Source organism: Lynx canadensis, chromosome D1, assembly GCF_007474595.2.
Source record: "Lynx canadensis isolate LIC74 chromosome D1, mLynCan4.pri.v2, whole genome shotgun sequence".
NCBI lineage: Eukaryota > Metazoa > Chordata > Mammalia > Carnivora > Felidae > Lynx > Lynx canadensis.
Genome location: NC_044312.2, coordinates 103234426 through 103248339, shown reverse-complemented (window position 1 = coordinate 103248339; position 13914 = coordinate 103234426). Strand labels below are relative to the sequence as shown.

The window sequence follows — 13914 nt, the reverse complement described above, 5'->3', positions numbered from 1 at the left end:
GATAGCCATTACGGACCATAAGCTAACCTTGTTAGTGATACATGAATGGATCATGAAATGCCTCCCCCTGCACCCTCCTCTGTTACTGGTACCAATTTTCCACCAGTAAGGTAATCTTCCTGTTTCAAAGTTACGTACACTGCACAACTGCACATTACCCCACAGAATATTCTGAAAAGCAGGTGTTTACACTAAAGAAGATTTGGTGCTCAAGACCCTGCCACGATATACAATGGAAAAGTAAGCAGTGTGTGGCCCACTAAGGGCTGAGGAACTTGTATATGGGATCCAGTCAGGCTTTCCAGAAGGGGTGAAGCTTGAACTGGGTCCAGCAGGAAGCATCCGTGAGCAACAAAGCAGACTAACAGGGACGCCAACCTGATGGAACACACCCTAGTTCCATGGTCTCGGTCTCCTCCTCCCCACCAAAGCCACCCTCCCCCATCACTTCTCACCATACCACACGACATCCAGCTGTCAGCCAAGAAGTTTAGTGGCCTCAGAAAAGACACACAGCCCTTCTGGGTCTGTTTCTTCATCTGTGATGTGTCAACGGAGTCTGAATTCTTTCTCAGTTTTTTTTTCCCCAACCCCAGAAGAAGTGACATGAAGGTGACAATGTTCATTCCCTGAGGAACATGGGAAATGATGTCACTCAGGGTCTGCCACTTATCCTCCTGAGCCTTTTAACCCCCAGACCCGTTGTTTTCTTCCTTAGATGGAGAGAGAGGGAATGTAATACTCCCAAGTCAGCTCTGACTGCAAGAGACTGCCTCCTCCCAGAAATGTGAAGCCGTCCCCCCTCACTTTGTAACTTGCAGGCAAGTCCCGGCTCACATGGCCCCCACTGTAAGGGAAATCATCACAGTGAATCATGTAGAGAAAGAATCTGTCTTCCACTTATCGTTATCATCTTCGTACACCAGTACACAAGCATCATCCTCGGTGATATCTATAAATAGATGTTAAAACCACCCGAGGAGTCAGTTGGATCAGAAAACTCAGTGACTCAGGAACAAGAGGATCTTAATTGGGTTGTTTGGGCATGAAAGCAAAACAGTGAGCTGCCCGGAGGACCTGTAGGTTGCAAGCTCTGAATTCCACCCAGCGACACTAGATAAACCGAGCACACAGCCTGGCTTTGCTAGCCGCTGGAAACCTTCAAAGGTGGGTTTCAACATATGCACAGAGCCAGCCTAAGACGATGAGATAACGGTGTTTTCTACCGTCTTCGGATCGCCGCCACAGCAAATCTCCTTGGATCTGCGAAGAAAACAGAAAATGCCAACAGTGCTTCATGGAAGTCTTTCACAGCAACCAAAGGTCATCCGTCTTTGGTCTTCCTGTGTGGTAATGTACGTCTTGTAACTACGTTGGGAGATCACATAGATTCCAGACCATGAAATGGGCTTTCTACATTTTTGAACATAACTTAAATTTTTTCTGGGTGACCTTTTGGACAAGTCACCTTCCCAAAGTGTCAACTCTGTCTTCTCTAAATCAGGCCTAGGGATACATACCTTGCCAACGGTTGCACTGATTGGTAACAAATATGTCAAGTGCAGGCAACAAGAGTTGGCATTCAGATATTATTACTCCCCTGACACCCACACCGCTGAGTAACAAGTCTTCAGAGCATGAACCGAGGATGGGCCTGGACCCCACTGGGGAGGCTGTGTCAGCTGCCGAGGTCAGAAAGGAAGACACTCGTAATAAGCAGCTTTTGAGAAGATGATGTGGAAATGAGTACCACGGGAAGGAAGTTGAGTGAGCGAGGCCCCTATATCCGGCCTTTGGGAGTCCCAGCCATCCTCCCATCCCTATGGTCTCATCCTGGGCCTGCCAGTTCTGGTTTGTTCTTTAATGACTCCGTGGCCTTTCCTGAGGCTCCAAATAGGACACCAGTGTTGAGCCACCCACTGGGATAAATTGGGGAGGGAATGCTTTCTGACACACAGAGGAAAAGTTACTTCTTCTCAGGACTTCGATTTTCCCCTCTGCCCGATGAGGAGAACACAGTAGACCCGGTGCATTCAAATCTCTTTTTAACATTGGAACTCCCTTTCCAAACAAAATAAAAGAAGCACCTGGTTGTTTATAAGAGTTCAAGGAATTGCTGCTTTGTTTGAAGCTGGGGCTGAGTTGGCAGCTCTGGGAAGGCTGGGGCCTCTGAGGAACAGGGCTGGAAAATCACAGAACCACAACAGCAAGGTCCTTTCCAACTCCGGGTTCTGTGTGTCTGTGAGGTCCAAGGTCTCTGGTGCTTTCAACAAGTGTGGAGGGGAGCATGTGAGCCGCCATTTTCAGTGTCTCAGGCTCACAGAGCCTATCCTGAGGGTCGTGTGCACATTGACCCCCAAACACTGGAGGGAAAGAGAAAACCGTCACCCAGATGCAAACCTGACATAATGCCACATTCAAATGGCAGGCATTGGACAAACATGGATGCAGAAACCAGGAGACAACAGCTAATAGCTCAACGTTTCAAGGAATGTTCTCATTGTGAGGTTTTCCCATTGAGACAATGTCTTGAATAAATGCAGGTGGGAGCTACCACTGTCCAGGAGAGAGCAGCCAAATGAATGTGTCCCTTGAGGTTAAAAAAAAAAAAAAAAAAGGTCAATTAGGGCAGCATGGTGTCTATTCCCAGGTTGTGTGAACTGTTGTATTAAGTGTTGTGGGGCATCTCCAAGGGCTGGACAGAAAGGTTATGACCCTTCTGGAAAAAACAGTGTTGTGATTGGCCAACCATGACAGCACAAATCCTGTTAAGCAGTGGGATATTGCCATAAGTCTATAAAGCATATGATTGTTTAGAAATCTGAATTCACTGGTTATTTAGTTCAAATTATTGAAACTTTGGGAGTAATATATTTTTAAAAAAATTGTTAATGCTTATTTATTTTCAAGAGAGAAAGTGCAAGCGGGGGAGGGCCAGAGAGTGAGGGAGACACAGAATCTGAGGCTTCGGGCTCTGAGCTGTCAGCACAGAGCTCGACGCAGGGCTCGAACTCACAAACCGTGAGATCATGACCTGAACCGATGTTGGGTGCTTAACCAAGTGGGCCACCCAGGTGCCCTTTTTGAGAATAGTATGTTAACAGCCTTGTTATCTTATGATTCAGAGACAGGCATAGCAAAGGAAGAGTCCTCGGAGAACGTTCTAGTTAAGCATGTCATACTTAAAACACAGGCTCCTTATCTCTAAATCTCCATGTCTGTGGAAAGAAGGACAGAGAAAAACTTTATGGCTAACTAAGGATGGAAAATGCTGCCATGAAAGAAGGTGTCACTGAGTCATAAAACAAAATAATAGATTTGGGTGCCAATTCAGGATGTCTACACTAAACTCAGTCCAAACTGAATTTTAAAAACAGGGCAGGTCTCAGAGAAATGTCACCACACCAGCTCCATTCCACTGGGTGTTGTATGAAAGTGATGAATCACTAAATGCTACTCCCAAAACCAATACTGCACTCTCTGTTAACTAAATAGAATTTAAATTTAAAAAATTTAAAATAATTAATTAATTTTTTGGAAAAATAATTATTAACAATTAAATAATTAATAATAATAATAAAATAATTGATTAACTGAGGCTTTTTTTTTAAGGCAATACCAGCTCCATTCACAGCCCCACTGAAGGCGGGAAGGTGTTTTGTCCCTTGGGATCCTGCAGTTAACGTGTGGGCTGGCTACATACTTTCAACTTTGTAACTTATGGACTATCCCCCCTGGGGGGAAACAAGACAACTGGATAAATAAAACTCTCTTTTTAGTTATTTCATGGATATATCATTTTATTTTATTTTTTAAATTTAAATTCAAGTTAGTTATCACACAGTGTGGTCTTGGCTTCAGGAGTAGAACCCAGTGACCCATCTCTTATGACACCCAGTGCTCATCCTAGCAAGTGCCCTCCTTAATGCCCATCACCCATTTAGCCCATCCCCCCACCCACCTCTCCTCCAGCAACCCTCAGTTTTGTTCTCGTATTTAACGGTTTCTTAGGGGGCGCCTGGGTGGCTCAGTCAGTTAAGCGTCCGACTTCAGCTCAGGTCATGATCTCACAGTCCGTGAGTTCGAGCCCCGCATCGGGCTCTGTGCTGACAGCTCAGAGCCTGGAGCCTGCTTTGGATTCTGTGTCTCCCTCTCTCTCTGCTCCTCCCCTGCTCATACTCTGTCTCTCTCTGTCCCAAAAATAAATAAAAACATTAAAGAAAAATTTTTTTAAAAAAAGAGTCTCTTAGGGCTCTGTTTTTATGTTTTCCTTCCCTTCCTCCGTGTTCACCTGTTGTGTTTCTTAAACTCCACGTATGAGTGAAATCACATATTTTTGTCTTTCTCTGGCTGACTTATTTCGCTCAGCATAATACCCTGTAGTTCTATCCACGTTGCTGCAAATGGCAAGATTTCATTCTTTTACATCACTGAGTAGTATTCCATATATATCATCTTCTTTATCCACTCATCAGTCAGAGGACGTTCGGGCTCTTTCCACTGTAGCAGGATTCTCGCACAGAGAGTCATGACACGGAGGCTTTTCTTTCCAGGAAGCAGCTGTATGCATGCCGACACGGCTCAGTTGGGTTCATACCCATAGAACTGAGCCCCGAACACCACGTGGCATAGTTTTTTATACATTTTCTACTTCTTTGTCTCCCATATATAGTAACACACAAACATGCAGTCTGATTAAGTGGTCTCATGTTACAAGGTCGTGAGGAACGCCATGTACACGTATAGCCAGGTTGCCTTGGGGTTTTGTTTTGTTTTTTTTCCATTCCTCAGGGAGGGGACCCTACCACACCATAATTTGGCTATTGTTGTTAGCCCTGCTATACACATCAGGGTGCATATGCTCCTTTGAATCAGCATTTTGTATGCTTTAGATAAATTCCTAGTAGTTCCATTGCTGGGTGGTAGGGTAGTTCTATTTTTAACTTTTTGAGGAACCTCCGTACTGTTCTCCATAGTGGCAGCACCAGTTTGCATTCCCATGAACAGTACAAAAGGGTTCCGTTTTCTCCACATCCTTGCCAACATCTGTTGTGGCGTGAGTTGTTAATTTTAGCCATTCTGACAGGTGCGAGATGGTATCTCATTATGGCTTTGATTTGTATTTCCCCGATGATGAGTGATGTTGAGCATCTTTTCAGGTGTCTGTTAGCCATCTGGATGTCTTCTTTGGAAAAATGTCTATTCATAATAAAACTCTCTTTTTTAAAAATATTTGAACCAGGAAATCCTGAAATAACTTTTCAGTTTCTCCATGGTGCTGATGGTAACAGACCTGTAAGGAATGATAAGCCACCGTGACGTACAAGTCAGAGTCAAAGGAAGCAGGGAAGATAAAAATGATGGGAAACCCATTTGAGAAAGGGACAGAAAAAAGCAGATAGTTGGAGCACAGGGAGGAAAACATCCCAATAATAACAGTGTTCTGGAGGAAAGATGCTTAGACTCCAGTTTTTAAGGTCCCTAGAATTCCCTTCAGCTCAGTAATCTAGGATTTCCTTCCATCTTCAGGGTCCACTGCACCCAGGTTAGAGCACAGGTCAAAAAGGGTGGAAGCAATAGAAGGAACTAGGGCAATTCATGCTCAGGCTATGGCCAAGCAATAGATTTGATATGCACTGATTGCCACATCTTATTGAAGATGTTATTAGAAACTTGGTGTCCCTGGTACTTTGTGTCTGAAACACAGGGACCAAGTTCTTGCCTTATGAATCCACAGAATTCCCGGGATCAAAATTGACAGACCACCCCAAAATGTTCTGCGGAAGTTCTATAGCTAATGAGAACCACAGAGCTCACAAACAAGTCTTCTTTAACCCTGACTCCAATCAGCCTCCCAGTGAGTCTTGGAATCCCTGATGGCATAGCCTCCATTCCTATCCCCAAGAGGCATCATCCCTGAGAGTAGAGCCCAGAGCAATCAGTGGCTGACAAAAGAATTCATCCCGCTGACAGGAAGTGAAGAATCAGCTTGATTTCTGTAGAAAACTGGTTCTATCAAACACAAGAAACTCCATAACTCTGGACTACAGAGGCTACAAATTAAAGTAGACAGTTAAGAAGGGCCAGTGTAGGGCACTAAAACGAGAAGTCCCCTGGAGTTACGTCACCATGGTTTAAATCCTGGCTTTTCCACTTGCAATTTGTTCTTTGACAAGCCACTTTAACTTTCTGAGCCTTGGCTAACACATTTCAAGAGTGAAACCCATAATGGTTATTCCGGGATTATTGAGAGGACTCACTAAGTTAATATGGAAAGGAAATGTTCCACACAGAACAAGGGCTCCATAAGTCTAAAGGTCTCCACAGAATCACTTTCTTTCTCGGACCCTTGAAAAAGAAACCCAAGACAGATGATGACCTGGTTCACAGGAGAGCAGAGGTAGATTATGAAAGCACTCACAAGGAATTAACTGGAAATATTTGACTTGGAGATGAGATCAGATGAAAGTGATCATTAACACTGTCTGTCTTGGGAGAAAGGGAATTCACTCCACATAATATCAATGTGTAGAATATATAAACATGTAGAAGATATAGAAAAAACCATGTGGCTTTCCCAACAGGGAGACTTTTCCAAAGATAGGGTGCCCCCAGAAGTCCCCACCACAGAAAGGGTTAGCATAAGGCTCTGCATCTGACAACTCAGGAGGGCCCAACCTGAGAGGCCATCTGAGGCCCGGTGCATACCAAGGATACATGACAATTTGTTGGGAATGTTCTAGAATAGAGAGACTCTACAATGGTCCCTCCCAGTCTTGATAGTCTAAGGTTCTCTGGTCTTAAAGATAACAAGCAAGAAATACTGACCCAAGGTTCGATTTCAGGAGGGGTGCAGAGATAGGTAAAAGTCTTTCATAGTAACTAGGTAACTGGTTACCTGGTAACTGCTAGATGTGGATTCTTAAGGTGGTAAACATTTTCTTCTCTCTCTGAGCAGAGGATATCTGGGATATTCACCTAACATCTGACACTGAAGAAAGCAAAGTCCTTTAGTTCTGGAATCTCTGATTCCATTCTCCTCTTCAGGCCACCTACTTACATCGAGGCTATGGCCCCCTAAAATCTCACTGCTGTGACAGAGTTCATTCTTGTGGCCTTCACAGATCACCCTGAACTGGCGGTGTCCCTCTTCCTGATGTTTCTCATTTTCTATGTTGTCACCCTTCTGGGGAATGTGGGGATGATCATTCTGACCCAAGAGGGTGTCCAACTCCACACGCCCATGTACTTCTTCTTGAGCCACCTCGCCCTACTGGATGCCTGCGACGCCTCGGTCATCACCCCTCAGATCCTGGCCACACTGGCCACAGGCAAGACGGTCATCTCCTATGACCAATGTGATACCCACTTCTTTTTCTTCACCCTCTGTGCAGGCACAGGGTGTTTGATGGCCTATGGCCACTTTGTTGCCATTAGCAACCCATTGTGCTATAACCTCGCTATGACTCCAGGCACCTGCTGGGGATTGTTGGCTGCAGCCTATGTCTGTGGGGTCTCAGGGGCCATCCTGCGTACCACATGCACCCTCACCTTCTCTTTCTGTGACCGTCTCTGTCTGTGACAGACTTCTTCTTCTGTGACCTCCCACCCCTGCTGAAGCTTGCCTGCCAAGCATGACACAAAGTGCCACTGTCATCCTCTTTTTTGCCAAGCTCATGTTCCTGGCCAATGTCCTGATCATCCCGGTCTCCTATAGGCTCATAATCATAGCCATTTTAAGGGTGAAATCTGTTGGTGGACGAGCCAAGACCTTCTCCACCTGCACTTCCCGCCTCACCACGGTTGTCCTCTTCTTCAGGACACTTGCCTTCGTGTACCAGAGAAACCACTCAGACTCATCCCCAGAGGAAGACAAGATCATGTCTGTCTTTTACACCGTGGTCATCCTCATGATGAACCCCTTGATCTACAGTCTGAGGAAAAAAGATGTAAAAGCTCCACATTCAGAAAACTCATTGGTAAAATCCAGTTCCCAAAGAATGCAGCTTCAGGCGAGAGTGGTTCATCCTGACCCATTTTCTCCCCAGATCTTCATGCTCTGATAAGTATCAACACCATGCAGTGCCTGCCCTCAAGAATGGCAGCTTTCAGTAGCACTCAGGAAGTAGGCAAGAACTACCACCTTTTTTTTTTTTTAATTTAGTTTGGGAAAACCACAAGGTTGGTGAAATTTACTTAGATGACTCTCTCTACCTCTCTTTTTTTGCCTTCTCCCTCTTTAGCCCACTCTCAAATTATCAGGGTTCTAGGGATAGTCTCTGATATCACCGAGCAAAAAGCTGACACAGTCATAAGTGAACTGACTACCACATCCAAGCTGCCATCTTCAACTCAAGCACACCGAAGCTCCCCAGTTGCCCCCTCTTTATCCCGCCATCTCTGTGCTCCCTGATACTGATGTTTACTCTCTGTGGAAGATTATAGCTGGGAGTCATACTAACAGGAGGAGAGTCAGGAATTTTGCTCTTCTTTTATGGTATGGATAACCGACCAACTCATTATGAGGAAATTAATGAAAAGTACCGTGAACCCAGTGGAATGTCCCATTGGTACAGATTACAAGAGTAAAAGGAAGGGTGCTCCCTTTGACTACTCCCCCACTTATGTCTTCCTGAATGGTGCCCAGTATCTCCAGGACTCTACTCTCTGCCTTTCAAGTGGCAAATGTCTACATTCTGGATCTCCAACTCTTTTGTTTCTCCTCCTCCTAAACACAGCACCTGACTCATGACAGTCTCTGCTCTCAAAAAACTCACTCCCAGAGGCTGCAAAGTCAGCAACGGTAGACCTACAGCAAACGGTCTTAAATGGAATTACCTTGTCAGGTAATGTCTTATCCTCTTGGAACATCAGTTTCCTCTAATCAAAAAAAAAAAGAAAAAAGAAAAAAAATTAATACTTCCTGTTTGAAAGAATTATTGAAAGAATGTTTAAAGAAGAGGATGAAAATCAATGTGGAGGTTTGGTTTAGTCAGAAGAGGCTGAGTTTGCTGTGGCAACAATCAAATCTGAAACTGTTCATAATACTTTCCCCATGCAAATTGGGGTGTTCTGCTGTACGTAGTCACTCAGAGATTCTGGCTTAAAGAGGCCCCTCCATTTTATAGCTATACTGTCAAAAATGCAAATTATGCAGGGGATAAAAGACTACTGCAGAATCATAATGGACCTTTTCTCCCACAGCCCACTGGTTAGAAGGAGTCACACAGTCCCGCCTCGCTAGAAGGGAGCCGTTAAAGGTAAAAGTACAAATGGAATATATGCGAAGCAATATTGACTCTGCCTCCCCTGTGGCTGCGATTATCAGCATTCCATAAAATCATAAGTAATCAGATTATTTCTTGATTGTTCAGATCATTTTCTACAAACCACCTCTCCCATATTTAGGGAAACAGGTCCACTCTTTCACTTGCCACCTGGCCAAGTGCCATTAGGATCCCTATGGGCTTTTCACCCACGCTCAATTCATCAGAGTACTTTGGGAATATTATTAGTGAAATGAGAAGGAGTCTAAAATACTCCTTTTATATATAAAAATATAAAATATTAACACTACTAACTGAAGCCAATATATATATTATATATACATATAATATATATAATATTATAATAATATATAATAAATATATTTTTATATATATATACATATATATATATATATATATAACAAAAAGATATGTAACTTGTGTTTTGTAGAAGGCCATGACTCCAGCCACATGAACTAGAGGGGTAGAGGACAGAGAAAGAGGAAAGATGAGAGAGGGAAAGAGAGCCCTAATCCCACTTGACCCATACATTTTTCAAGCACAACATACCCAAAATAAGAGTCTTGATCCCCCACCCCCAACACTTACTCCTCCCAAATCTTCTCTGGTACCACCTGGAGAACCCAGTTGTCCAGACAAAATAGTTATAATCATCATCCTCATTTTCTTATTCCTCTCATTCTCTCACATCCAACCCATCAGCAAATTCTAACAGTTCTAACCCAAAAAGAACCCCCATCTGGTTTAGGCGGGCCTCAGAGACCAGTGTGCCAGAGTAAATATCCAACATCCTGTGTCGGTGCTGTGGTTGGGGCAACACCTTTGTAGTCTTACTCTTTTTGTAGGCATCTTTTCTTGGTTTGAAATGACTTTACTTCTCCAGCCTTCCTGCTAATTCTCTGAGCTACCCATTATCATTTAAATAAATTCCTTTTCTAATTAAATCAGTCTATGTCTGTTGCTTACCACTAAGAAATCTTATTGATACAGAAATCAGCAGCAAGATTGTTATAGGCAAGAAACCATTGGAAAAATTGGAGGAATCAAGTCACATTCCTAGCTACGTTGAGTCTATGGCCAAAAAACTATACCATAGATAGATATAGATATAGATAGATATAGATATAGATATATGTGTGTATATGTATATATATATATATATATATGGAATTGGGTCAGGTAATTATGGAGGCTGAAAAGTCTCACCATCTGCAGTCAGCAAGCTGGAGACCCAGGAAAGCTGATGGTATAAATTCCAGTCTGAGTCCAAGTTCAAAGACAGGAAGAAACCTATGCCTCAACTCAATGATGGTCAGGCAGGGAAAGGGAATTCTTCCTTGTTGAGCCTTTTGTTCTATTCAGGTCTTCAACAAATTGGATGAGACCTACCCATATTGAGGAGGAAAATCTGCCTTATTCATCTGCCAATTCAAATGTTATCTCATCCAAAAACACTCTCACAGACACACCCAGAATAGCATTTAACTAAATCATCTGGGTACCCCATGGCCCAGTCAAGACGACACATAAAACTAATCATCACAGAATTGGCTATCTTGCCTGAGTCAGACTGAAACAGAGAGAATCTATCCAGTATTACGATACAGGGTGCAGACTAATACTCCCTTCTCCCATAGCTCAGAACAGTGAAACAATAGCAGATTTTGATCCTGTAATGTAAAGTCTAGTAAAGGCAAAGCTTTGAGAACTATGAGGTCTCTGTCACATAATGTGTTATAGGTAAGGCATGAGTAATTCAAGACTCCGTGGTGGGTGGTTGCTTCTAAAGGCACTGGATAGTTTAAGGAAATTGAATGGCATGACATTTCCTAAAGTCTTGATCAAAACACAGAATAAAAATTAGGGACTATAAATTATTATTCTTTTAAAAATATTTTACACTTTCAGCATTAGGGCTGATAATGGGAAAAGTAGCCTAATATTTAAGCTGTGGGAGGCCAAATTATTCTGCCAGTTAAATTACTGCCCCTTGTCCAGAACCGAGTTTTGTATCCACCTAGGCTTAAAGCTGTGGCGCTTATTGAAAAAGAATGAGAAAGAGAGATACTGGAAAAACCTAGCAGCCCACTGGAATGGCAGTGCAAGGGAAACTCTGGGTGACTCTGAGTCCCTCCAGCCTCACCCCCCACCGAGCCTCCCTTGCTGGCTCAGGCATCATCTCCTTCTCTGTTTAAGGGAGCTTCCTGCCTTGCATGAAGACCTAGTCACAGCCTTACTGCTACCTGCTACCCTGCAAAGCAAAGCTGATTCTCTTCCTGCCCCAATGCTACCAACCGTCATTCTCTCCAGATCTATTAGCAGAGTTTTCTTAAGGTTAGATACAAATATGCCAAGATAGGTCAACTGCAAGTTGGAACCAAGAGAATTCTTACACATGAAATCATTTAAAAGTCTCTATAAAGTTATAACAGCAAATACGTTAAGTTTCTAAATGAAAGATTCAAGAACTTAGCTGTAAATTGAGCTAAATTCATTGGTAAGGGCCCTCATAGCAAGACCTTTTTGGAACCAGCAGAAAAGAGCAGCACATCATTATGGTTCTTTTTGTCATTTGCCTTACAGAATATCTACAACAGGCCATCTGCAAAGCCCAACACACAATAAAAAAAGGTAGTAGATATGAAAGAGGCAGTGACTGTGGCTCGAAGCTGAAAGAAAAATTCACACAGATGCATAATGATCCAGATGTTGGAATTAAAGGCCTTTATAATAACTGCCGTAAATATGTTAAAGAATTTAGAAGAAACAGATTTAAGCATGAACATATGGGGAATTAAGGCAGAGGAACAAAAAAAAAATCTAACAGAATACAAATTCTAGAACTAAATAACACAGTATCCGAAATGGAGCAGATTGGATACAGCAAAATAAAGAATCAATAAACACCAATACAAGTCAACAGAAATGGTCCAAACTGAAGCAGAGAGAGGAAAGAATATTTAAAACACAAAAGCCAAATGACACATCTTGGAAAATAGCAAATGGTCCAGCGTACATGTAATTGGAGTAACACAAAAAGGCACAGAGAAAAGTGACAAGAGAAATGTTTGAATGGATGACATCTTTCAAAGGCTAAAAAAATACAATAAAATAAATAATAACCCAGAATTCTACACCTAGTGAAAATAGCATTCAACAGCAAACAACTATTCAACGAAATAGACATTTTCAGATAAATTAATAAAGCTGATAAGAAGCATTGGCAGCAGGCCCGAGCTGCATAAACATGATGTAAAATATAAATATGAACATAAAGAAATACCAAATCGGAATATTAAGATAAAAATGTGAAAGAAATAGTGCCAAATGAATGGGTGAGTCCATAGGAAGGAAAAAAGAACACCATAAAGGGTGAATATATGTGAACATAAAGGACCACTTTTTCAAAAATTTCAAGAAACTATTGACTGCTTAAAATAACAATGTATGTTACAGTTCATAACACAGACGAAAACAAAATAGATGACAGCAATAACACAAAGGTCAAAGGAAGGGAACAAATGGAATTACACTATTATAAGCTTTTTACATTGAAAGCGAAACAGTATAAAATTAACTTAAACTAGATTATAATAAATTAAGGGGCACCTACAGGCTCAGTCGGCTACGCATCCGACTCTTGGTTTTGGCTCAGGTCATGATCTCACGGCTTGTGAATTCAAGTCCCACATCAGGCTCTGGCCTGCCAGCATGGAGCCTGCTTGGGATTCCCTCTCTCTTTCCCTCTCTCTGCCTCTCCCCTGCTCATGTGAGCGCATGTGCTCTCTCAAAATAAATAAACTTTACAAAACAGGAGAGAGAGCCCCAGAAAGGGAAGGAAGGAAGGAAGGAAGGAAGGAAGGAAGGAAGGAAGGAAGACGGAAGGAAGGAAGGAAGGAAGGAAGGAAGGAAGGAAGGAAGGCAGAAAGGCAGGAAGGCAAGAAGAAAGGAAGGAGGGAGGGAGGGAGGGAAGAAGGAAGGGAGGGAGAAAGGAAGGAAGGAAGAAAGGAAGGCAGGAAGGCAGGAAGGCAGGAAGGCAGGAAGGCAGGAAGGCAGGAAGGAAGGAAGGAAGGAAGGAAGGAAGGAAGGAAGGAAAAGCACTTTCACAACTTCAAATTTCTCCCAGGGGAGCCTTTATTGCATCTGCTGTCCTGGCATCCTAGTCAATGTAGCATTTGTCTCAGAATTCACACATTTTTGGATAATAGTTCAGTAGACTTCCAACCTATACTTCTTGCGTCTGCCATGCTAGGACCTAGTAGTGTGTGGAACACGCATACAGTGAACGGAGTTGTCGCCTTGACGCGTGTTTAAATCTGAAAGAAAAATCAGCCATTTCTCATCTGTCTTTCCCTGATTCTTTCTAGACTGAAATCTCTTGTCCACCGACATCACACAAGGTGCCCACTGCTTTAGAAAAAAAATCACTCAGGCACAAGGATCTAGGTTGGGTCATTTCTCTGGTTTAGGGTGGTGGTGAGGGAGACCTTGAACACTGCACCCCCCTGGCACCCACTGGTGTGCCAGCCAGCTGTACGTGGCCCACGCCAGAGCGCGTGAAGCCAACAGGTTTTCCATGGGTAGGCACTTAAGCATAAATGCACAGCGTGCGAAAACGGGGACTAAG

At 43.1% G+C, this 13914-nt stretch overlaps 1 pseudogene; it reads left to right on the top strand.

The window, feature by feature from the left end:
* Positions 1 to 7063: 7063 nt before the first annotated feature.
* LOC115526411 lies at positions 7064 to 8032 on the top strand (annotated as a pseudogene).
* The last annotated feature ends 5882 nt before the right edge of the window (positions 8033 to 13914 follow it).